This window comes from Chaetodon auriga, chromosome 9 (assembly GCF_051107435.1).
Source record: "Chaetodon auriga isolate fChaAug3 chromosome 9, fChaAug3.hap1, whole genome shotgun sequence".
Lineage (NCBI taxonomy): Eukaryota > Metazoa > Chordata > Actinopteri > Chaetodontiformes > Chaetodontidae > Chaetodon > Chaetodon auriga.
This window is the reverse complement of record NC_135082.1, coordinates 18,534,960-18,549,751: the sequence shown is the minus strand read 5'-3', so window position 1 is coordinate 18,549,751 and position 14,792 is coordinate 18,534,960.

Below are 14,792 nucleotides of genomic sequence, written 5' to 3'. Positions count from 1 at the left end.
ATTAACCACAAAACGGGTAAGAAAAAGTGGCAAAGCGGCTGTGTTGAAGGCATGAATTATGAAAGATGCTGCTGGGCTCAAATGCTGAGGTGAAGTGGAATGGCCACTTACATCAGCATGCATTTAGTCTGTCAGGACCACGGCTAGACTTAAAATCTAACTCTCGCTCATACAGCAGTATTAAGATGGTACTTCTCTCTCTCTCTCTCCAACATTTCTATTCTCTTTTTTCTTTAGTCAGACACACTCTTGCATTCATTAACGTACACACATTTGCATGGATGTCGGCGCGTACATAGACATCCAGTAGACGCTAAGAAGTGACAACACGGCTCTTTAGTCTTTGGTTTCTTATAAAGATCCCTGCTGTGACTACCAGGTTTGTGAGCATCAGGCAGACAGCCGTATGACAGCACAGTTAAAAGAACTGCGTTATGAAACAACTGACATACTATGCTAGCTGCAGGGATACTGTGTGCTTGTGCTTAGATACAATTTTTTTTTTTTTAAGATGGTCAGTATCAGGCTGAAATGATGATGTTCTACTAGAGATGCACCGCATGCACTTTAAAGCACACTGCATGAGGGTGATACATGGCAGGTTTTGTGATATGACATGTGCTCTCAGATGATACATCTGCGTCAGAGTAATGCAATTCATTAAAAAAAAAAATGCACTGTAATCCATTTTTATCACCAAGACTCGCTCAGTATATCACTGGGGTAATTGAAGAGAACTGTATGTTTGAATTTTCTGTGAAAGTATCGAGAAATACATGTGCTGTTGTGAGAAAATTAGGAATAGATGTTCACACAGTGTTTGAAGATGAATGATTTTCATTGAAGGATTGTGCCAAAGCCGCTGAGAAAAACTGTAAAAGCTGGCCAAGCTGGATAAGGCATTTAAATACACAAGCCTTTAGTTGATTGAGTCACAATCACTGTTGTACAGATGTTTTATTGTGCCTTAGTTGAGTGTTTTCATATCAGTGAATGGATTATGCTGTGTTCTGTCAGTCGCCTGACACCCACAGGAAAATCAGGAACTAATCGCTCAAAACGTGCTGCCATATGCATATTACTATTACATCAATGTCCTCTTATTGTGGCCTTTAAATGGCAGCAAAACCGAATAACTGAAGAATTCCAGCACCAAAAAAAAAAAAAAACGCTATAAGTTGTCCCATTTATGAAATTGGTGTTATCAGTTAGAGTGGCTGTGACCTTTTTCAAATGGCAGATTGCTTGTTTTGTAACAAATCTGTGCAGATGCTAACAGCCATGCACGATGACATCATATGTTGGCCACTCTTGTGTTGTTGTGTATTTACTGCAGGAACATCTGTTGGCTAATAAGCATTTGTGTGCGTGCATCTGTGATGGTGTGTGTGTTCAGATATGTGACGGGTGTGGCTCATAATATCGCTTTAGTTTCAGCTGCCCACAGTATATGAGTCATTACCCAATTGTGCATCACCTTGTGTCACACAGGCTTTGAGTGTGTGACTCCGGTAACTTACATGTCTCTGTATAAAGTGGTCTTCCTTTTTAATGAAAAATATTACCTGATTGTTTGTGCTGAATAGACATTCACAAAAACTGTTACTGTAGGTGACTTAATACCAAAGGACCGCTGCTCATTCAGTTCAGCTGAAAGCCAAAACATCTAACATAAGACACATTATCCATTCAAACAAGTCATTTTTAAATAGATATAAAACAACAAAAGGGCCTGTTGAAATGCTGAGGGATAATCACAAACCTGTGGTGAAAAATAATCATCTCTGTGGCACAAACGGGAAAACACGAGTATGAATCAATACTTTTGAACATATTCTCTCAGCTGGTGTTGTAGATGGTGTAAAAAAAATCTTGCTATGGGCAATTACAGAGCGTGATTTATAGCGGTGAGCAAAATGCATAGCACTCTATAGAAATGATGAATTGCATGCTGTATCCTTGGGAGTGAATCAATACATCCAGTTCATATATTGGTGTCATAGTGCACTATACATATTCAGTGCAAGTGAATAAGTTTTGCATATACCAATTCTTTTCATACGGCATATTTTGTATACAAGTCTATTGGACTGCTGATTGGTAAAGTGTAGTTCAGCATAGCCTAGCAGCAGCCTGGGGCCTGTGGTGAGTTTTTCAGCTTAATTTGACTGGCCTCCTCCATCTCTGTCATCGGAGGGCTGTTTTTGGACCTGGCTACCACATTATTAATAACGCTGATACATTCTCATTTGGCCCGCCGGGGAAATGAATTATTCTAATGGCTATAATTCCACTGTCGCCCCGACTCCCCCTGCTTAGCATGTGGGGCAAGATGGATGAGATGTGTGATTGAGTGGAACAGTGACATGGATGCAGCGATTAAACGTTCTTAAGCTGAGCTGTGAGCATGACCGGAGGGTCCGTATGTGCCGAGCGGGAAAATACTCTCATCGGAGATTCATTCAAGCGGGCGCACTGTGAGAGACATTGCGTATGGGGTGGGGGAAGCTGTTCAATGAGTAATCATGTCGTGATGTAATGAATATTAATTAGCTGATATTGACAGGGTCCCCTCTGGCCAAACAGTAGGTCAACCGTTCGCTCATCTGTGGGAGGTCAGGCGAGCCAGTGCTGTCTAAACACGAAGAAAACTGTTTGCTTATCACGATGACTGCTCCATTTCCACTATCACACTCTCCAATTGGTTCAGTTCGGTCTCTCTCTCTCTCTCTCTCTCTCTCTCTCTCTCTCTCTCTCTCATGAAAATGAAAATGACATGAATGGTAATTACTGGATAACAGAAAGTCTGTAATGCGTGTTTGCAACTCTGACGGGTTTGGTTGAGCGAGGTCCTATCTGTGCGCTTTTTGTGACATAATAACAGCTTGTGACAGTTTTTCTTAGCACGGATAAATTATAGACCTACGTAAATGATCATAACAATAGGATAATAAACGGCTGACAAAGTGCTGGGAGACAGCACAGACGCTGCTTGCTACCTCCAAAAAATGTAAGATTTGAGATGTACCTGTGTGTTGTCAAAGTTTATATACAAGAGTACAAGAATGTGCTGACATTGCAGTTCACCTTTATTGATAGCCTACATCCAGCAAACCCCCCAACGAGCCCACCAAATGAGCAAATATCCGCATTGTCAAATATTCGAGTCAAGCTGTATCTTCCTCTATACTGCTCTCTTTTTCTGTCTCGCTCCCGCTCTCTTGCTCTCTCTCCACTGTTTGTCAAGCCAAGGTTTTGGTCTGCGATAACTCTGTTGTTCTTCTACACCCAACGTTGACGAATGTGCTCCCCGTGATTATAATAAAATCCTGCAACCACTTGGCATGGTTTGATTTGGTACAGAGCTCTAATTGGATACAGTGCCATCATGCTGGACTCTAATTATGGTTTCCATAACAACTGCACAAAAAAAGGTTTCTTCTGGAGAGTCGTGACAGATTTGAGGAAAAAAATATCAAGAGCAAAGTATGGTATGCTTTCATCTGTTTTTGTCCTGCTCTCTTTCTGGGGGAGTTGTATGATGTGGCAGAATGGCAAAGAAATCTTCTACTTCTTCAATATGTTTTGACAAATATACAGCAATTAGAGCATTAGTCCTCCCCAAAATCCTGCTTCTTAGAAGAATTTGAAACCCAAACGGAAAGGGACAAACTAAATATCTGACCTCTTGCCACAACCTGAGGGACGTCCAGTGAAACGCTACCACATGAAACACTGGTTATTCTGTGTCGTGTGCAGATTAGCTTGTTGTTTGATTGTCATATTTGAGTTACAGTGCCCTATTTATTATTGTTTGTGATTGTACGCGTAGATGTTTTCCTGTATATTTCATATCTCATGCTGCCTAGCTATTATTAGACTCGTCTCACCCAGGGTGAGAGCACAGGTCTGTGAAGTTATTCAAGTTCAGCATCGTGGGTTCACTGATCCTCTGGTTATTGTTTTCAGCTGCCTTCTCCGCTTGTCTCCTTTTCTTAACTTTTGGATAACACCATGCACAAAGACACACATGTGCACGCATGGACATGCACAGACACATGCACTGGACCTAATTATACATGAACACACATTCACTTCATATTCACACTCATTCATTTTCGGGGCAACAGCAGAAACCTGCCACTGCGAGCAAACCTTAGAACACAGCAGAAGCAGCTCTTGGCACTGTGTATGTGTGGGTGTGCACATGCCTGTGTGTTTGTGTTTTTTTTTTTTTTTTTTTTGACAAAAATCTGCTTGGTTAAATATAGTTTCAGAATACTTTGAGTGTTTTTAAGGTCATGTGCTTTTTGTGAAACCTTAATTAGCTCAAGGAATAAAACCGATGATTTATGATCCAGAATGATCAGAGACAGGACCAGACAAATAAAACAGCACATCATTTATAACTGCTCATTTAAGTCGTTTCCAAGTTCCCTTTGGTGATAAGAGCAAATGGTGTTTTGTGCTTTTTTTTAATCCACACATGTATGAGTCTGTATTGTTTCAGCTCATTTCATTTAGGTTGCTCGAGATCAAACTCGGTATTCCTTGTTCATGTCGTAAATCCAGTAGCAGAGTTCTAAGTCTCTTCTTGAAGACAGCTGATGTCATGGGGCTTTGTTCTGTGTATTCTGGTGGTGAAGATGCTGCCACATAAAAGGCTAAAAGCCTGCTAAAGCCAGTCATGGCTCCCCATGGAGCAGTCTGGTTGTCTATCCGTGTGTGCGTGTGTTTGTGCACTGTGTGTGGATAGGAGAATGATGACGGGAATGATATGACACATGTAGGCGAGGGACAGTGCCTGTGTGTTCTTGGAAACCTGCGTTGCTCCATCTGCTGCTGTTAGGCAACCAGCTGCCTGCCTCCCATCGGCCCAGCAACACCAGCCACAACTACTCTGAAACCATGGTAACCGGTTCCAGTCTGTGGGGTGCCCAGAATGACTGACCCCCCTCCTCTTCCTCCTTCCGTTCTTTTCATCCTCTTTTTGTAAATAATGTAAAAGGTCTTTTATTTCTCAGATGAATCATGAACTCGTCTTGCTCCTCTTGTTTAAGATCTGCTTCTCAGATGTTGCAAAGACTATGCAGTGTTTACATGAAGCGTATGCACTGTCAGTACAGTGTGGCACTGGGAATGAACATGCACTAACCAAGCGAACCCACTTTACACACCCACACATCACAGTGCTCCGTTTACTCACCTGCTTGCTCATTTGCAGACTCATAAATTCCAGCCATGCACACACAGACACATTAACTTTGACCCAAACTGTCATCCCCAGCCTGAAGTAAGCACAATTAGAGAGGATCCCTTCCATTCAGTGAGAGCCACTCTCCTTTGCGCGTCTCATGTTGTGAGATTGATTATCAGCACTCAGACATTCAGGGAACCCCACCCGCGACCACCATCAATCCTCATCACCACCAGAGCCTTTACATTCCCCATAATCAACGGGGATCCAAACCAAACATGCACACTCACAACATCAGAAAATGCTGAGAGCAGATGCACAAAATTCATTAACTTCATTGCAATTTGTGTTGTAAAATGTAAATATCTATATCACTACATGTATAGCTGTAAGAAAAATGAATATAACATAAACATGTGTTTCGCAAAGTGGTGAACTTCACCCAATCCTCACTTGGGAACAACTACGCCTTTCAAGGATGCTTTTCATGATACAATCACCTGTTTTTGAGTTTGACAGCTTTCTTTTGATGCTCCTGTCCTGTCTTGTTTGAAACATGTTGCTGACATCAAGTTCAGGATAAACAAATCAACAAGGCTGATAATTTTATGGAAAAAAAGTTAAAAAAAAAAGTATTGAGACTGGAAATTGTTGAAAAATCATGGTTAATGGAGGCATACAAACCATTACCATTATATACTGAAAACAATATCGCATTATCACCCAGGTCATCTTTTGTAAATTGCATTGGTAAATTGGAAATGAGAGATATAGATGGTCATGGTGCAGCACCTGACAGACACAGTGAGGGAGGGCTATTGTTAACTGTTTCTCTAGCTTCCTCTACAGCTGTATCTTTTGTATGGTCAATTTCTGATATGTAGTCTCTGGCACCTGCAACCCAACAGTGATTAAAAGAGACAGCTGATGCTGCTTTTGCAGCTCGGTATGAATGCTTTTCATAAGCTGTAATTAACGAGCTCCTGGTCTCATTATAAATAAAAGAACTGTTTTAAGTTACAGATATTGTTTGAGAATAGGTTTTTATTATTAAAGGGATAGCGGGTGCTTAGCCATTATAATCCAGAAAAACATGCTACAAATGCTTCTGCTGATCAAGTCAGCATTGCTGACATGAACATGATTAAGCTGCATTTAATAAGATGTGCTTAAAAACAAGAGCAAAGCGATTGTGGCAACCTCTTTGACAGGTTAATCATCATTTGTTCATTTCCAGCGACTGCCGAGCCTTGTGGCAATATGTTAATTATACGTAAACCCTGTTAGCATGCAATGAGTTATGATGACAAATGCAACAGCACATTGCTCATGCACTCTTCTTTTCACACCACAGCAAGACAAGTGAAGACGTGGTATATATACAGTTTGCACACCACCACACACTACCACCAACAGCCACTGTTAATATACTGCTGATTTGCTGAGCACATTTGTATGTGTTGTTGCTCGATGCTTTTGTGAGTTTTGGCAGCAAAAAAATATATAAATGAGGGAAAAATCAGCCTGCTGTCATAACACTTCGGTGATGATTAACAGGAATTGAACCTGCTCTGCATTATCGCAGGAGATCAGGATACCTCTTGTCAAACAGACCTACTGAGAATGGTATCACAGAGCTCAGCTATAGACCATGAATTGGTAGCATCAAATGTTGTGATTTTATTGACAGTAAGCTTTGGCTATTTTTAGCATTGCAGCAATTGTAGTTTGGCCATTTCACCAGAAGCCAGATACATAAAATGTCTGTGTAGATGCAGAACTGGAACTGTGTGTAAGCACAAAAACAGAAGTTTGCATATGCATTATTTCAGTCAGATTGATAAAGCCATGCTATATGCCTGATTCTATTTCAGAAATCTTTATGATTTCCAGTTGCACCGCACACCATAAATGGATGTCCCTAATCACCCATTTCCATATCAGCCTGCTCCACAGCCAGAGAGACAAAGTGCAATTTACCAACTGTGTAGCATTGACAAGGTTCTCCAAAAGTGCCAGAAAAGCAGCCATTACGCACAGTTGTGCCTATGTGTAGCGTCCATACTACTAAATTATCCCGTGCACCCGTAAACCATCATTGATAATACAATCATCATGATCAAATGTCAGGCAGACAATCAATGATCGTGACTACCTAAAGAAACAATGTTTCATATTTAGATTCCCTCTCTCACCTTATATTTCATCTCCTCCTCACCATTTCACCCACTTCTGGCTCAAGAAAGCTGTGTATGCCTGCGTATGTGAGGCGCACACATTTTCGTCTTTTATAAATACCACTTCATATATGGCTGTGGTTGGCTTTGCTAAGCAGGGCTATAGCAGCACAGCGTTCTCCTGCTGCGAGGCAGTGGTGAAAATGCATTTCATGGCTTGGCTTGGCACAGCACAGCTAAAGCAAACTGGGCCCATGGAAAAAGCCGTTCACATAGGGCAGAAATATCTGATGACACTTAAGTCAGTGATGTCAGAGGCATTTTTTTTCCAACAGCTGCCAATGGCAAAACATGCTGTTACTTCACTGATTGGGGCGTAGCCAGAATTGCAATATGCTTAAAATTTTAAACCCACAGCACGCACTGCAGCCAGATCTTTCTGCCATATGTTACTCAATGTCGAACTGCTTACTTTAACACATCAAGAGGAGAAAAAGAAACTTCATCAACTTGGCAGAGCAGCCTAATTAAATCAGATCTGTGCAAGGGGACAAATATTATGTCATCACTCAAACATAAGCGGGATCTGCTACTGTATAAAACCATGGCATGGATTAAAGCTTTAACATAATATATACTTGTATAAACTGCATTTCTTACTGTATATGCTATGTTTGTGTGTGTTAGTGTGTTCTGTATTTGTCCTATAGAGTCATGTCTTGAAGGGGTTTTGCTAAATGTCATATCACTGGCGATGCTGGACAGTCTTGTATTTCTGCGTGGGCCTGTATTTGCAAATCTTTGTGCACAAACGTACATATGTGTTGCTGGTTAACAGTGGGCGGCGGAGATGCCTCCTTCTGGCCAGCTCACCCAGTGAGACTGGCAGACAGCACTGCCTCTTTGTGAAACATGCTAAACTCTCTGCTTCCCAACGTAAACACTCAATGACATTATGCTAACACCAGATCAGATAATTCACCAAGCACATTTTTTTCTCTCTCCATATCTTGCATATGAAGTGGTAACTAGAATGACTTCATCTGTGTCTTTTCACACCGTCATCATTGTGCTATTCAGATGAATGTGTCTGAGGTGCCCAGGTGACACAGGCACTAATGTCTCACCTCTGCACAGACCCCTGATCTGGTCCCCTGTAGTGGTACTGGAGTTTGATTAAACATTCTAACAAACACAACTGGGTGTGTTTGAGTTTTTCTTATAATAAACAATGGTTGTTCTTCAGTAACCTCTGAATTATGTTTCATAAGACGCTTCCTTTTTACAAGAAACAAGTGCTGAAAAACGCCCTGATGTGAATTTTTGAGTAAGTTCGACTGCAAAGCACAGTAGACAGAAGTCGTTAAATGGCATACAGAGTGGAATTGGTTGTTCCCCTGACATGAGATGAATTATTAACAATGACAGTCCTCCTCATCGTGATAGTGGCAAGAGAGAGTGAAGCGATTATGTGACTTTCATTGAATACTGATACCTTATGCACAGCAGGTTTATAGGTCTCTTTAGGCTGCTGGCTCCAGCTCCACTTAGAAAGCTGATAGTCAGTTGGCCGAGATATTGACATCCTGGTTCGTTTGAGCTCAGAAGCCGAGCTGCTAATGGGGATTTAAGCCACAGATTTCCAAGCATGTGCATTATTCGTCCTAACCACAAGTCCCACTATTGACAACAGGCATCAACACCAAATTATCAGAAAGAGGAAGGGGAAGGTGTACTTGATAAAAACAATTTCCACAACATTATGCTACTTGTGTGAAGCACACAAAGAGACAACAGTCACTCCGAGATGGAGGCTAAAGATATGACACACAAGCACAAAGCACAAGAAAGCTTCAGCCGGAGGGAGAGAGAAGGGGATTGTGCACAGGAGATGAGACCAGGAGATAGCAGAACAGAGAGCCTTTGGAGAAACTGAGTGAGAGTGTTGTAATGGTGTGGAAGAGGAGGGGAGACAGTGTGGTGTTGTGTGATTGAGGGGGAGAGAAAGAAATAGAGATGAGAGAGGGTAAGAGATCTGAAAGGAAGCTCGCAGTTTGGCGTGTAAAGACGGACACACATTATAATTGTCTGATGAAAATGATAATCCAGGCGAGTTGGACTGAGTCCGTTCCAGTCAGGGCTAGTTGCTGTTGACAGTTGAGGAATAAAGCCGCACACTGTGTGAGATGCCGTTCTTTGCATCCTGATCCAGTCAATCCCTGTCATTACAATGAATATAATTTCATTTGGGATTTTTATGACTAGAATCAGGACAGATGAACAAAAATTGTCAGGACATGGTGAGCATGTGCAAAATTGTGTTTTTATTGTCGTTATTTCCAGCAGTTTAAATGCAACCTAAAAATAGCACATGGTGTGTTGATGGTGGACAAAATAACTGTAGCTTTTTAACACGGTGAGAACATTTCCTTAGCTCTGTCATTTTTCAAGGCAAAACATAGAATAAACCGTAATGAGAACTGCTGCCTTATTCAAATGAGAAAACAAGCATCGCCTTGCCCTCCCCTATAATAATCGTACATGTAACAAGACGCTGATTTGCATTTTCTCTTATTTAACATTCATTTATGTGTTGAAAACTCTCATTTGGTCAACATTTGGATGGAAACATACTGTACTACCAGTCCAGGGAATAAGATGGCACAGATACAGTACATTTTTTTCAGCTCGAGCAGACTACACAGTGACCCGCTACATCAAAACATTCCGTTATTGCAAGCAGTCAACCTGTGATCTAATAGAGAGGTTCCCTGTAGGGAGCTCGATATTTTGCCCTATTTTTCTGTTCTGTTCATTTCATAATCTATGCCTTCTCCCTTCACCCTCTTGTGTTTCGTCTGACTCACAGATCTTAAAACCTTTCCTTTATCTTCTGTTCACTCACTGCATTCTCCCATCACGTTAAATGTCAAGGCCATTCATATGTGTGGGGGTTTTACTCAGATGTGTATGTGGAAGAGGAAATAGCCTTCACAAACTGTCATGTTTTCAGAGCAGAGCAAATTTCTTTCCTCATTATCAGATCAGTAAATCACGCCATCCCACCAATACGAGGGAATATTGATTCGTTCCCGGACCTCGGCTCGTGGCAGTCAATCCAGCAGGATATTAAAGCTGCTCTTGTTGTTATGACAGCGACAGACATCATAGACTACATCTTTTACACATTCTGTTTTAGTCTTGCTGTTTACCAATGATACATATTCAATGCAATATCAAAACATTATGACACACATTTCATCATGTGATCTCAGTCGCTGATTTTATCAGTGATTCGAAAGATCTCCACTCTCACATCTGTCGGCTCACTTCTGCACATATTTTCTGGTTAGGCGGGCAGCGATGTGAGTTCTCATTAATGTTCCCTCAGGCTCTCTTGTTTCTTGTATCCCTGCAAGTATACTCTACTGTATGTACTACCTCTTTATTTTTTGGGAGGGGTGCAGGCGTGAATGATGCAGGATTCAAGGAGTGGAAGCAAAATATTTTCCACGCAGCCGTTTACCAATTGCTGTCTACTGTACTGTAGCAGGGCAGGGAAAGAATTTATGCTGCACAGGCTTCATAAATATTGAATGTGGCCCTTACCTGCCTGCCTGCCTCTCACTGCCTACCTTATTGCTTGACTGCTTGCTAGCAGAGGTGAGTGCTGGTTGTCTAGCTCGTTCAGTTCCTGTTACATAATGCCCTACCTCATCCACTGCAGTGAGGCAAGAGTTGGGATTCCCTCCTGCACATGGAAATGAGCAGTGGGGAGAAGGGAGGAGTGAGAGGAGGGAGGAACGCAGGGAGAACACCATGCAGCACAAAGAGAAAAATGGGTGGTTATTAACAAGTAAGAGTGCGGACAGGCAGAGTGGGAGGAGAATGCTTGCTGAAAGGCATTTGGGCTGCAGATGACAGATACGATGCTAACAAAAACAAGAATGACCAGAAAGGAGTAAGATCAGATTCTTCTCTTTGTGGTGGAAACGTGATATCTGTTGTTTACCATTTGAGTGGCTGATTATGGTAAACAGAAACGGATGATTCACAGTGCTGGAGATGAGGGAAATGAGTAACACACCAAGTGTTTCCTGCAGACCTGAGGGAACGACTTGGCTTTGCAGGACTGAGATTTGAATAAGCTGAGGTTTAAAGTACTGAAGCAAATCCAGTTGGAACAGGTAAAGAAATAGCGAAACAAAAACATGGAAGCAATATTGAAATGTATTAGTTGCATAATGCACCCTGCTGGTCCTTTGGATCCATCTCTTGAATGAATCTAATTTCAAACAGTTTTTCAGGTAGGAAAATTAATTGGTTTTGTCCCTGCCTGTAAGAATTAATGACATTTATTTATATAGCAATGTGGTCGAAAGGTGTTGGATGCTGCAGAGATAATACACAATGATAACTGAGAGCAGGGCAGAGAGGCATGGTTGGTGGGTCTGACACAAGATCTGCTCATAGTATCGAATGAAAAAATTACTTATTATCCAGCTCACACAGACCTCTTCAAAACATGACTCAGAAGGTGCTATGATAAATGAAATGGTACCCTATTTTGAGAAAGAAAAAAAAACACAACTATGTAACATCTCTCTTTTGGTTGGTGTGGAGGAGAGTGGCTGAAAAGACAGGAGAGTGAGGCTGTGACCTCAGACAGTGGTTGCTATTTGAACCTACGATATCAAAGTAGATGAAATGTTTCTGATCCTATTCTCTTACCTCAGACTCACAGCCAGTCCCAAACTCAGTGTACCAATGAATGTTTGTTTTCTCCAGGAAAGATGAATTTGCAAAACAGAATCAGGAAAAGCAGAAATGAACGAGAAAAAAGCAGCTGATCCAAGATAATTATCCTGTGGCACCAAGTGACAGAAAGAAAAACTGTCATCAAGAAATACTAAATAAAAGCAGCACAACTCACATTTATTGGTCAGTTTTGTTTCATTTCTCATTCCCATGAAAAACTAGCCATTCGTAGATAACATTAATATCACGCCAAGACATTTTAGGGGAGCTACAGTGTTAACTGGTTGCTCAAAAAATTGAATCTAACATCTCTCACAGCAAACATCAGGCTTCGGTGTCAGTCTCAGATACAAAGAGGAAGAGCTTCTTTCCAGATAACATTTTCCACTGACATTTAATAATCCTTCAGGGAGAAATGCATCATTAATGAACCAAAGATATAAACTCTCTCCAGACTTTTAACTCAATAGACCAGAATACAATACAGCCACAGGGAAATATTGTAATTTAATCTAATTTTGTTTGTTTTTTGCAAATTAACTCCTGGCATTTACTAATTGCATATTGATTATCTACAATAGTGGGGAGTACACCTGCAAAATTGTTGTTTTGCTATGGTACAGCACATCTGGCATGCGTTCTCCTGTTGCAACATGCTTCCTGTTATTCAATAAAGTTCAATTCATTTCATTACAAATGTATTAATCCATGAAAGCAATTTGGTCTTGGACACAAGTCAGAACAGACAGGAAACAGACATGCACACAGACATTAACAGGCAAAAGGGCTGTTTGGGACAATGTTGATTTCTTGGTGCAATTGAATTGAATTTAGCCTTATTATTATTATTATTATTATTATTAGTCATAGAAAAAATGAATTTAAAACTAAATGAATAAGGAAACAGTTCACAGTGGCAGTTCGGAATTGAATTATTTCATGTGCCAAGCTCCAGATAGAGCACGTCATTGTTCACCAGGCGTATCACTTCTGGAATAAATGATGCTCTGCAGTGGGTGGTAGAGCACTGGAGGTGGTCTAGGCAGTGCCTGAGAGGCTGCATCTGGAACTGGAGGCAAAAGACTTTGCTACTTTCCCTCATGATGTCATGGGGCTTTGTCTTAACCTGCTGTTCACAGAATGAGGCTAGGCTTCAGAGGGGTACTCCCGGGTGTTCATTATGGTTTCAAAATGATTTCTGTTTTTGACAATGAGGGATGGGAACCAGCGAATGAAGGAGAAACACCGTACACTCTCAGTGAAGTAACTGTAGGAAGGTTTGTTGGATGGATTTTGGACTCTGAATGAATTCACTTTTCGGAGGAAGTATTGACATTGATGTGCTTTTTGATTATGGCTTTTGTTTGCTCAAACTTTAAAGTGTTATCAATTGAGATATTTATACTGATCCACAACATCCACCTCCTTGCCGGGTCTGTCCTAGAGGCTTCCCCCTGAAATCAATAACCAACTTTTTAGTCTTGATGATGTTCAACTCCAACAGAGCATTGTCAGCGAATTTGATGTGGTGGTGGTTGGGGTGGATGCTCTTTCAGTCATTAGTACAGAGAATGAACAGGAAGAGGGATAGGACACACCCTTGTGATGAGCCCGTGCTGGTCTACAGTGTTTGATAAAGTGCCATTAGTAAGGACTCTCTGAGCTCTATCTGTTAAAAAATGCATAACCCATAAATTTAGACCTCGTTCTAGATTGAACCGAGTGACCAGTTTCTTGGTGAGGATGACAGGCTGAAGGGTGTTAAAAGAGGGGTGTTAAAAGCAGAAAGAAAATAGGAGCCTGGCAAAGGCTCTGCTCCTTTAGGACCCTCGTGACCAAGAGCAGTGGGCTTGCGGTTCTTGTGGGAGCAAACCTTTTCTTTTTTGAGGATGGGGATGATTATTGAGATTTTCCATGGCAGCAGGACCACACCTTGGTCTAGCAAGGAGGACCCTGCTGAGCTGCTCAGCACAGTGTTTGAGGGTCCTTCCACAGATACCATTAGGTCCAGCAGTATTTTTGCTTGTGGTGGCTTGAGGAGGTTCAGCATATCCTGTTCTTGGAGGGTGAGTGTTAGTGTGAGTGGTACAAGGCTGTGTTTGACCTCCGCCATGTTGAATGCAAGGTCAGGCCTGTCAAAGTGGGTGTTATTTTGGAATATGGTGATCTGCTTAGTATGAATTACAAAATCAACACAGGATGGAATGTATTTTGATATTGTGGGCGCTTGCTCATCTGGGCTAGTGCTTGAATCCAAGATCAGCTCTCATGTGGTGCAGTCAAAACAACCCTGCAAGGCCTCAATGCTTGATGGAGTCCATGTTTTGACTGTCCTCATCTTTCTCTCTGCTCACTTCACCACAGGGAAGTGGGCTTGGGCAAGTAGGATGATGTTCATGATCCGCCAATCCAAGTGGAGGGAGGCAAAGTGACCTATAGGCTCCAGGAACAGGTCCATAACACCTATCTAGGGTTTTATGCATGCGTGTGTTACAGGTCTCAGATTGGTGGTAGCCTTTAATTGATTTGTCCGTGATTAAAGTCGGCATGGATGAATCTGTGAGCTTCTGGTGAGATGGTATCCAGTGTGTGTAATATGTTGGCTAACAGATCAGTGGTTTTGTCAACATTTGCACATAAATGGATGTAACCAAGTCTGT